Here is a 10,524-nt window from a genome sequence, read left to right on the forward strand (position 1 = left end):
ATGGAACGATGCATATTTTCGAGTTGTCGAGGTCTTAAAAAAATGAGTATTTGTTTGATTTTAGTGTTATTGCAAATGCCCTCTGTTTCCTCCAGGCTCAAGCTTACAAATAGTGCGTATGTTCTGTTGCTCGTGTGTTCAGCTGTGTTGGTTCCGTTTATTTTCAACTAAGAAATAAGTTTTAGTTCGTCCGTTTTCTCCCTCAGATAATTCACACTGAACAGATTAATTACAAAGAACTTTATTATGATTTTACATTTAACTTCATTAATTTTACACTTATTTCTTTAACTTATCCTGCCAGTGAATTAACAGGGAATGGTTACGGAGATTTTATCTATGCCTTTAAGGCTAATCCAATGTTTGATTCCATCTTATGATCAGTTATTTTAGATAACTATCACCCAAGATGATCGCCGTAGCGAATTTGCCAACCACGTCTGGCATTCAGTTGTCACCCATCCAAGTCCTGTCCACACCATTGGTGCTGAACTTTACTGCTGTCTGGTATTCTGTGATGGTCACATCAAGTAAACCGTGGCTAATTCTTTCTGTAATGCTGCAGACATATGCAGATGTGTATCCAAGTATCCAAGATGATGTACACATTTTTATTTTGAAGTAACAAAGTTGATGTAGTGTATAAAATACGAGTGAATGTGATGTTTTATATAATATATATACTATATATATATAATAATATAATATATCTGCTTCATACTATAATATAGATTATGTGTGTGTGTGTGGTGTGTCTATATATATATATATGATATCTAATATATATATATTATATATCATATATATATATGTATATATATATATAATATATAGAATTATATATATATATATATGTGTGTGTGTGTGTGTGTGAGAGAGAGAGAGAGAGAGAGAGAGAGTCACCTTAGGGGGTATGAATGCTTAATGCTCCAAACTTTACGAGAAACGGGGAGGCATATGTAAAAAATGAGAGACACTAACCGCAAATTAGATTTCCTTTAGTTTTTCATTAACAAAAACTGACACACATGGGTACATATACATGAACGAACATACCCGCGAAAGTGCACACCTGTACACGAACGTGAACTCACAAACACCAGCATACACATCATGCTCATGTTCGAACTTAAAACATCAATCGAGAGTATGACGACGAGACCGGAAAACAGTTCTCTCGATCATCAGCGAGTCTGAAAATCATTGGATCTGGTTAAGTGTTTGGATGGGTGACCATGTGTGCTAGGCGCTGTTGGGAAGTGAACTTTCCACGATTACTTTCAATTCTTTTCGTTAAAGTGTCGTAGGTAAATGTATTTAATGTAGCCAGTGCAGTTATAAACTGTATGAATATGCCTGTTTCTTTCTGGTGAAACTGCAGTGATGTTAAAAACGGAAGCGTCCTTATCAAGTACTTTCGGAGACTTTTTTTTTTTTTTTTTTTCTTCCCTACAAAAGCCTCGTAGTTAGACGTCACCCAGCAAAATTATGCTGAGGGTATCATCAGCGTCAAGTTCACTGATTATTTCAACTAACAAACGTACAGCGAAACCTCTGCCATTACCGATAAACCTATAAGCGTGTTACTAGTTAGACTGCTTTTTCTAACTAACAAGCCTAAGAATAATTATCCTCCGGGAAATAGGAAATTATCAAGGGACTCGATCCTCTTCTCGTAAATAAGAACAGGTTCTGGCGATGCCGACGAGGGATTCGTGACAATAGACTTTCATTATTCATGAATTTATGATAAGAGTAGAAATCCTTTAACAATTTATAAGGTTAAACGTGAGAGAACTTAAGAGGCAGAACAAGAGAAAGGAAAAACGCGATTCGAGTGATAAGTATAATAAGCATGCAAGGAATGCTTTAATAATTATGAAGTGTTTTAATAATTATGAAGTAGTATAAATTAGAAAGGAGTTGAGAAATGCGATAATTGCGCAAATCATGGGGCGAAAGTATAATGAATTAGCTTGGGAAGATTTATTTGCAATTATAATTAAAGTAACTGTGTAAGCAATCAGTGATTTTGACGTATATCTGCCATTCTTGTTGTTGTTGTTTTTGGCGAGGAGAGAAGCCAAGCCAATCAGCACTTTCTTTTCTCTACAACTTCGGTTTAGGAATAGTACCAGAGTTCGTGTCTATCTCGGGGTACCCAAGTCCGCACTCGTCCGGTTCCTGAATAACCACTGGTTCCATGCAACGTAAAAACACCATATAAACGAATAAAGTCCGCGCTCGTTTCCACATTTTCGCTGTTATAGAATGTTACAAAGGTTCCCTTAAGCCAACGAACGACGAAAAGTACGATGGTTTGCTGGTCAAGCTTCATCACAGGAGAATGGCCATCCAGTACCACAGTGGTTTCGTGGTATCTGATTATATGAAATGTGCTCTCAGGAAAAGTGATTTTTTTTATTTTTTTTATTGTGATTATGTCCTGAGACATAGTCTAAAGCTCGATGAACTGATTTCTCTCACTTTCCTCCACGGACATTTTGTACAGTAGGGGTCTGTGTAAAACTAACACACACAGACAGTAGTGTAGACTACCGACTGAAATAACAGATTAGGGAATGAAGGTAAAGCAAGTAATCAAGATAAAAAATGAAAAATATATACGAACTAGGCTACCGAGGGAGTTCCTCAATAATTAGTAATTTGTAATTTAACCTCGTCCGAACAACACCTCACCTGGCAAATCTTAATTATATTCTTTTGATATACGACAACTTCAAGTCTTTGTAGTGGTAAGTGCAAATAGGTATTGAGACAAATGATACAAGCATTCCTCTGCTTTAGGAAATTAATATTTACTTCTCGTTTAACTGGTAAACTGGTCACAGCTTTAAGTGTAAGTGATGTTGATAATACAGGATATCGTATTCCCTGTGCAGAATATTTTATCGTTAATTGTTAACTGTAAGATACATAAAAAAAGAGTTTGTAAATAGGCCAGAATGATCAATAAATAAGAGTAAGCTGACTTTACGAAGGCAAAAGAGAATCCAATGCGACTTGGGTCGGCGATGTGGTGCTAAAAACGGTCATAAATTTCGCCGCCAAAGGAAAAAAACTAATTCGAAATATAATGGAAATTAGGGCCCAGAACACCGTGACGGACCACAGTGTATTCACCATAAGTAATACAGTTCGGTAAAAGGAAACAGAAAAATGGGAATTATTTTAGAAAGAAAAATCTGGGTGTGGCGGGGGAGTGGGAGCAATGTGTTGACGCGAAGTTTGGACCCCCAGGAGATGGCACGACCAGAAAGCAGGAGGAGACGCCATCAGAGATAAAGGGAGAAAAGCGATGATAATAAGCGTTATGACAAGAGTGAAAGAGGGAAAACCGTAACAAAGAGCCGAAATGATAATAAGCAAATTAGTTCCGGTGGGTGGGAAAAGCTTCCGATGCCAGATTGGTTTGGGCGCGCAGATGTTGCCTCTGGGCGTCGTTCATTCACCTATTGTCCCGTGGTTAGTGAACGCGTCGTTGAGTTCGTTCGCTGCGACATGATATAACTAAACACATTCCGAAAATGCCTTTAATTAACACCTTTTTTTTATTTCTTGGAAGGTAATCTCCCACTTTCTCTTTTTAGGGTCCTTCGTACAAACCAGCTAAATAGAAGTCGTGGGATTTATGTTTAAAATCAAACCTCTATTCAAAACTGAGAACTTCATATAGCATGTTTTACAAGGAAACATACACACACACACACACACACACTTGTGTGTGTGTGTATATATATATATATATATATATATATATATATATATATATATATATAGATATATATATATATATAGATATATATATATATATATATATATATATATATATATATATATATATAGTAAAAGAGAATGGAGACGCTTTTGAAAAAAATAGATTAGAACCATCACCACCTACTCGTAAGTGTTTATGTCTTGTTTTTTTTTTCTTTATGTGGTAAATATAGAATGTTACCAATTTCAGCAGCTTATACATCATGCATCACTCCTTGCCGCAATCTACAGTGAGATTAGCATAGATCAGAGGATTAGAAAATTTCATTGCACGAGAACTTTCTTTAACCGGTATGAGTTACTGCGATGCTGGAGATTATGTTTACCAGCCGCGTTCCCTATGAATAATGCGCGCAGTAATTCTTGTTGCCAGGTGTGTTTCTTTTTAAAGCAGTGTGCCAGTGTCACTTGTGCATACCGTCACGGACGCCGGACAAGTTTCACCAAAAAAAGAATGTGACGTTGCATTTTTCTGAGGCTGTCTTCTCTCTTTCTTTTACTATTGGTGTTCGTTGGGGAGCGGTTGATGTAAGCGGATGAAAAATGAAACTAGGAGCGCCTTGTTATAATTCTTTACTGTCTCAGAACGTTTTTATAAACAAAATTATATATTTACCAAATACCATTTTTAATCAAACTTTCTCTTAGGGCTTTGGTATAGTGATTAGCGTCGTGAAATGCCACTCGGTTGTCGCGTGTTCGCGTCTCCCCTGGGGCGATGAAAATTCATTGGCTCTGTATTGCTGCAGTGTGGGGTCAGCGGTGGGAGGTTGAAACCAACATTCTTTGGAAGCTTGAATTTCAAATCAATGGCCCCTGTGTGCTTGTTCCATGTAAATAGGGTTCATCTACTGAAATGATAATAAAATAAGAAATACAAATAAATAAAAGAAACTCCGAGGGGAATTGGAAAGGAAATTGAAAAAGGTTGACTGAAATATACTAAAGGCACTCATACGAGAATCAGACAATCTCCTAATTATGATTCCGTATTTGGAGACTCGACAGAATGAAGTTATGATTCTGCTCGTTAGAATTCTAGCGCATTTTGTTTGTAAACTTGTTTATATAATATTTCTTCAGTCTGATAAGTAAAGGACAAGAAGTCGAAAGGCCTTGCAGAACTCCATAGTTTCTCTTTCCTTCGTGGATTTTGTCTTTATTTATATATTCATCACTTTCCGTATTTTCTTGATTCAGTTTTATATGCGTGTGTCTGTGCTTTGTGCGTATGCATTTTTATATGAAATATACAATGTATTCCTCATAAATAGTTATACTGACAGTATAATTGCAAAGTGCAAACAAAATCCCTCTTAGAAAGAAGGAATTAGTTTTAACTTTATCATTATTATTATACTCGTTGTATGGCTATTTCTACGGAGTATATTCTATATTGCATTTATAAACGCATACACACGAAGTTTATATATATGTGTGTGTATGCCCATGAACATTTCTATATTTCAAACCCATGATTTGGCGTAAAGGAAGTCAACTTTGATTTCATTGTGCGAAAATCCTCTCAAAGGGAAGCGGTCATTTACCAGCTGCCCATCACTACGGTCCATTACTTAACAATGACCGATCGGTAGAAGGAGATTTATGTACCCCTACGGTCCACCTCGGCTCCTTGCGACACCTGGTCCTCATAATTGGGGCTCGCTCTTTCCCTCCATGTTCGATATTTTGAGTTAATTTAAAACATGCGCAAGTTGTGCTTGCGGCAGGCGCTCTCGGTTGTTGCCAGATGTTGGATGAGCTCCAGAGATGAGTCTGCGTGGCTAATTAATTTTCTTGTTGATTTTGCCACAGAGTATTGACATATTTCACTACTGTATTATAGTTACGTAGTATTAAAGTGAATTTATTAATAATTTGTTACCATTTGAATATATTTTCCGTTGAATTATCCCCTTAACTCGCAATACAAATGTAAACATGGATTTTCGTTTAGTTTTGTTTTCCCTCGAACTACGTACAGAAGTTGACTAATTTCTTGCTGAAGGTAACTGAAGCCTTTGGGCAGACTAATGGTTTACCCAATCTTACACGAATAATTGTTGAATTTCTATATCCTCCCACACACACACCACACACACACACATATATATATATATATATATATATATATATATATATATATATATATATATATATATATATATATATATATATATATACACATACATATATATATATATATATATATATATATATATATATATATATATATATATATATATATATATATATATATATATATATATGTGTGTGTGTGTGTGTGTGTGTGTGTGTGTGTGTGTGTGTGTGTGTGTGTGTGTGTGTGTATATATATTATGACATACTGAAATCCTCTCACTTGGTATACTTCTATCCGAGAGTCATGGAAATATCCGAAAAAATTTTCTGGAGAGCACCAATTCAGATTCAGGCTGCACAAAGAAAGATCTTGTACCAGCACAAGGCTTGGCTTAATCTAAAACAATAACAACAAACTCGGAACATGTTTGTTCAGTTTCATGACTCACCATCACATGAGTTTGTCAGTAACTTGGAAATTGGGAAAAATAGAACTCAGTTCAAAATTATTAGGTTAGTTGGCTACAGGTAAATGTGAGCTAAATGATCAGTTGAAATTTTTAGTGTCACATACAGTTTCAAGATCACTGTTAGTACTGATATATTTAAGTTTACCCAAATCTAATATGTGTTGAACACAGTCAGGAAATAATGGGATGTAAACTCGTTTATACAATCTCTCGTCTTATCCCCCTCGACAAGGGACCACCTTGACATATGAGGGGGCTCTTAAACCCCTGGAATTTGTTCCCCGATTCGAGTCCATGAGTCCTATATATATTAACTCATTTAAATTTGGAGTAAGTATAATTGTGGAACTTTCCACCATTAGTAAAATTTATTGGACCTGATAAATAGGAAAAGATATCACAGCTGGGACTGGGTTTTTATCCAAAGCTAAATAGTGGGGACTGTGGTAGAATCATCAACTACCCGATAATATTTGGACCTGAGAGATATTAGATTAATAGCTTAAGGGCAGAACTATTCTGCAAAGCTGGGCCATGGATTAAAGCAGGGTCTGGTTCTGGAAATAGGACTCGCGGCATTCTATCCGGTTTCCCCATAATGTGATTAGGGTGGAGATGATTATATTCATGTAATACTCTCAGTCCTAGCACGCGGGTCTGGCTTACACTTGGGCCACCATAATTGTTGGGTAAGGTAGGGAGCGGACATTTGGGATTCAGCTTTCACTTGGCCATAGGTGGAAGAATGATCTCCATGAAAGGCTGATGATATCCTTTTAAGGTTTTCAGGTTTAATTTTTACATTTTTTAATTCAATCGTTATGACTAGTAGAAATAAAGATTCGACTACCCCTTGGCCCTTTGATGATACCATTTTGGCACAGATAATGAGCGCTTTTAACTCTGACAATCTGTGTTTAGAAAGGCTAGGAAACTTTCTAGCATAATTAGACTCGAAATGTATGTTCCAGCATAGAGCAAAGGGAAATTGATGGTAAAGTATGTGAAACAGGACCAGAAATATTTTAAACCTCTTGTGATAGATACTTTACTTTTAATCTGGAAGATTCTAGTTGCAATATTTTTAGTGTGTGTAGAGACATTGTAAAGTGTTGTGGCCGAGATCCTAATATATAATCTGAAGGTCGAGGAAAACTGACAGTAGAATCGGCCTCAGCAAAATTAGATAAAAATTAAAAGCATTATTGCATCTTTAAGGAGTTGAAGTAGACTGCTCATTACATGTTTTTCGGAATTACTCCATGGGAAAGATATATTCACCCCAACTGATGATGTATTCGGAGGAGAACCAGGTATAAGAATTAAAAGATCAAGGTGTGATAAGAATTGAAAGAATGACGAATGACTTCCAAGTTTAATTACATTCAATTTTATTTGATTGCATAATATAATGAAGCAGCTTGGAGATGTTTTTATTGCCAAGAATTTTGACATAGATTAGGATCTTGTAGGCAGAGCTGCATGTGTTAAATGTAGTGAACCAGAGCATGGTGTAAGTAATAAAGAAGCAAGATGTATACATTGTGGAGACAGTCATCCATCATTAAGGGTAGCTACTCTATCACATTTAGGGAGGCCGAAGAAAGAGTATTGAATCAGAATGTTAAACCTGGAATATTATTTTCTAGTGCTGCTGCCAACCAAAGAAGTAAAAATGCTACTAGATGTGCTTTCCATGGCCATGTAAAGGGAAGATTAGTGGGGACCTATACTTTTGCCTCTTTGGAGACTGCACCAGTGGTTTCTGGCAGTCCTGCCTCTTTGGAGGCTTGTGCCGGTGGTTTCTGGGTCTCATGCCTCTTCAGAGGCAGCACCAGCGATTTCTGGCACTCATGTCTCTTCAGAGGTAGTGCCAGTGATTTTCTGATGCTTTGGAGGATGCACCAATGTCTAACCCTCACACCCCTCCTCAGACAGGCAGCGGCAGCTTTCTCTGGTGTGGGTGAGATTGATAACCCTCTGAAAAGGAAGGCAGTCTGAACTAATCAGTCACCTTCTGGGAAAAAGGAGGAGCAAGGCAATGAGATGAAAGTACTTGAAAGAGAGACTAATTTCACAGCCTCAAAAGCCAAGTAAGATACATTAATCTTCTCTAGTGGAACTGTCAAGGATTAAGAGCTAAATGGGAAGAACTAGAAGCTGCTCATATCAGAGGTGTCTCCTGTGTGCAAAGTTTTGCAGGAGACCATGACTGAACCCACGAGAGTATATGGCCTGTCATTCCCCTCGTCACATAAATATAAGAAGCAATGGGGGTGTAGTTTTGTATGTTGGTAATGACACTCCACAAAATCCTATTAGTATCCATTGTACATTGCAAGTGATAGGTGTTCAGATCCATTTGTAAAAAAATGATACAGTATGCGCTCTCTATCTACCACCTAGTGAAGTCTTCCCAATCTATTAATTTAAAATCCCTCATTCAACAGTCACCACGTCCCTTTGCTATTCCGGGAAAGACTCACTCACTCACTCAAGACAGAAAACTTTCGTTCCTATTGCACTGACATCATGTCTGTGTAAGACCTTGGAAAAAATAGTTAACACAGATTTGATGTGGTACTTAGAGTGCAGTAAATATCTCTCACATGAAGTGTGATCTTCAAAGTATACACTCCACAACTGATGTGTTGATTCGAATGGAATCTTTAGTATGTTATGCATTTCTTAGAAACAGCATCACATCACTGCTTTCTTTGATCTAGAGAAGACTTGTGATACAACATGGAGAGATGACATTCTGAGGGTTCTATGAATGTAACCTGGTTGTAAATTGCCTTTTTTTATCAATGCATTTTTTAAAAAATAGGTTATTTCAGATTCAGGTAGGAGCAACAATGTCAAATTCATTCAATCAAGGAGTACCATAAGAAGTATTTTAAGTGTAACCTTGTTTACCTAAGTAATTAATGGGGTCTCCACAATAATTCCCCCTAGATAGTAACATATACATACGCTTTGTGTAGATGACTTTTCGGTATCTTTTGCAGCTAGAAGGATGGCAGTTGCTGAATGCCGCCTTCAGAGCTGCATTGATGATATAGTAAAATGGGCTGAGATGAATGGTTTCAGGTTTTCAGCTAATAGAACGGTAACCATGCACTTTTGCCAAATTAAAGAATTCCATCCTGATCCAGAGCTGTTCATACATGGGCAGAGAATTCCAGTGTGGGTTAAACAAGGTTTCTAGGGTTTATTTTTGATAGCAAGCTGACTTGAATTCCTCATCTGAATTATATTGAGACAAAATGCTTGAAAGCAATGGATTGTTCTGAAAGTTCTGTCCCACACTTCGTGGAGTGAAGACCGAACTCATACGTTGAGACTATATATAGCACTGGTCTTTAAAAAATTAACTTATGGATGTGAAGTGTACACTTCAGCAAAACCTAATAGCCTTAAAAGTCTCAATTCAATTCATCATGGATGAGTAAGATTGTGTACAGGAGCATTTAAATCATATCCCACTGAAAGCATGCTATTAGATGCTGGTGAGATGCCTCTGAATTTTAGATATTTCATTTTACCAAGACAGAATTGTCCAGTGAGGCCATGCAGTCAGTATATTTAGAAAATTCATTGCAACATGATAACTCCATGGCAATTTTCACGGATGGCTCAAAGTCAGGTGCTGGCGTTGGTTTTGGAGTGGCCTTCCCTGATATAGAAAGATGCGGAAGATTATCATCAGTTGCATCAATTTTTACGGAAGAACTGCAAGCAATTTTGATGGCCTTAAAGGAAATTTTAACTCGGTAGAAATATTTTAAATATATTGTGACTCGAGAAGTGTTCTTCTTTCATTAGAATCTGCTCTTAGTGAAGAGGTGGTTAGTGTTGGGATGGTTGGGAGCGAGCAAGCTGATCAACTTGCAAGATCAGCAGTCACCTCCCTAGAACCCAGAAGATGCCTATTTCCATATTGGGATATGTATCTTCTACTAGGTCAGGAAATTAAAAAGGTTCTGCAGTCCCTTTGAGAAAATATTTTAATGAATCCTGAAATGCATAGTATTACGTCATCAGTGTCCCTTTGGTCATATCCTTCTATACCAAGGAGACAAGAAACGCTGTTGTCCCGGTTTTTAGGATTGGACATACAAAACTCACTCAAGAGTTCTTAATATCCGGCAAAAATCTTTCATTTTATAAT

This window comes from Macrobrachium nipponense, chromosome 4 (assembly GCF_015104395.2).
Source record: "Macrobrachium nipponense isolate FS-2020 chromosome 4, ASM1510439v2, whole genome shotgun sequence".
Taxonomy (NCBI): Eukaryota; Metazoa; Arthropoda; class Malacostraca; order Decapoda; family Palaemonidae; genus Macrobrachium; species Macrobrachium nipponense.